We start from the raw sequence: 1,431 nt of genomic DNA, 5'->3' as shown, positions 1-1,431 counted from the left end.
AGATAGAGACAGAGACCCACACTGGAGCACTGGACTGAGCTCCCAAGGTCCCAATGAGAAGCAGATGGAGGGAGAACACGAGCAAGGATGTCAGGACCACGGGGGGTGCACCCACCCACTGAGACAGTGGGGCTGATCTATTGGGAGCTCACCAAAGCCAGCTGGACTGTGACGGGAACAGCATGGGATAAAACCGGACTCTCTGATCATGGCGAACAATGAGGACTGATGAGAAGCCAAGGTCAATGGCAAGGGGTTTTGATCCTACTTCATGTTCTGGCTTGGTGGGAGCCTAGCCAGTTTGGACGTTCACCTTCCTAGACATGGACGGAGGGGGGAGGACCTTGGACTTTCCACAGGGCAGGGAACCATGACTGCTCTTTGGATAGGAGAGGGAGGGGGAGAGGAGTGGGGGGAGGGGGAGAAGAGTGGGGGGAGGGGGAGGGAAATGGGAGGCTGGGAGGAGGCAGAATCTTTTTTTTTCTTATTCTCAATAAAATAATAAAATGGAAAAATAAAAAAGACTCATTACCTTGAGCACACTCAATCAGTGCCATTAAAAAGCACAGTAAAATTCTCTAGTGTCCTGTCAAATTACTGAATGGTAACTTAAAAAATCTGGAGTTTTGTTTTTGTTTTAATCAATACGATAGACACCATTATTTTTCTTCTTGAAGTCTTAACTCCTTCACTTTCTTGTATGTGCCTTTTAGTAAATAGAATGATACCTGTGCTTAATATAAATATGAATGGTGGTGTGATCAAGATGTGAGATCCACAGCCAGGATTCTTAAATCCAAATCAAAGCCCTACTAATCACTATGCTATGGAACTTCAGCAGGTCACTCAACTTATTTGTGTACTAGTTTCCTCACATATAGATGATGAAAATAATTGTGCTATTATGTTGGGTTCCTTATTAGGGGTTTTGAAATAGATCCTTGTCAGAGAAGGGTATTAACGACATGAATATATTATGTGTCAGCTGCTATTTTTCATTGTATAAGAATTAAGGTAAAATGTTACGGTTTCAGTAATGCTATCACATATTTAATATAGCAGACCCTTGGAACTATTTGTAAGTGGAACATCTTTAGGATATATGTATATCAATATCCGAGGAACAACCTCATAGATGAAGTAGGTAGTGACATGGGTCATACCAATGCTGAAGCCTGAAGAATAATGGGCAACAGTTATCTTTTCTTGTGTGTAACATGAAAGCCACCCTCTTCCTCCATGTCATTTTTTATTTTTTTATATGCTTGAAAATATTTTATAGAATTTTTCTACACCTGGACCTGCATGTTTCTATATTGGTACTTGTATCATTTATGAACAGAAGCTAGAGTAGATAGAAATAAATTTCAGCAGACTTACCTTGGACGATCACTTCTCCATGGTCCTAATATTACTAGATGATGTAGAAAA

General features: G+C 40.8%; 1 long non-coding RNA gene across 1 annotated transcript in view; it reads right to left on the bottom strand.

Moving 5' to 3' along the window:
• Positions 1-366, bottom strand: part of LOC126491517 (uncharacterized) — a 126,786-nt gene extending 126,420 nt beyond the window's left edge. Inside the window, exon 1 of the long non-coding RNA XR_007589410.1 lies at positions 314-366. This is a non-coding gene — a long non-coding RNA (uncharacterized lncRNA). The remainder of the gene's footprint in view (positions 1-313) is intronic.
• Between the last annotated feature and the right edge of the window lie 1,065 nt (positions 367-1,431).

The sequence above is a fragment of the Alexandromys fortis genome, unplaced genomic scaffold, assembly GCF_014885135.2.
Source record: "Alexandromys fortis isolate MF-2015 unplaced genomic scaffold, M_Fortis_MF-2015_v1.1 scaffold_244, whole genome shotgun sequence".
Lineage (NCBI taxonomy): Eukaryota > Metazoa > Chordata > Mammalia > Rodentia > Cricetidae > Alexandromys > Alexandromys fortis.
Note: the sequence above shows the minus strand (reverse complement) of the source record. Positions and strands in the feature narration are given on the sequence as shown.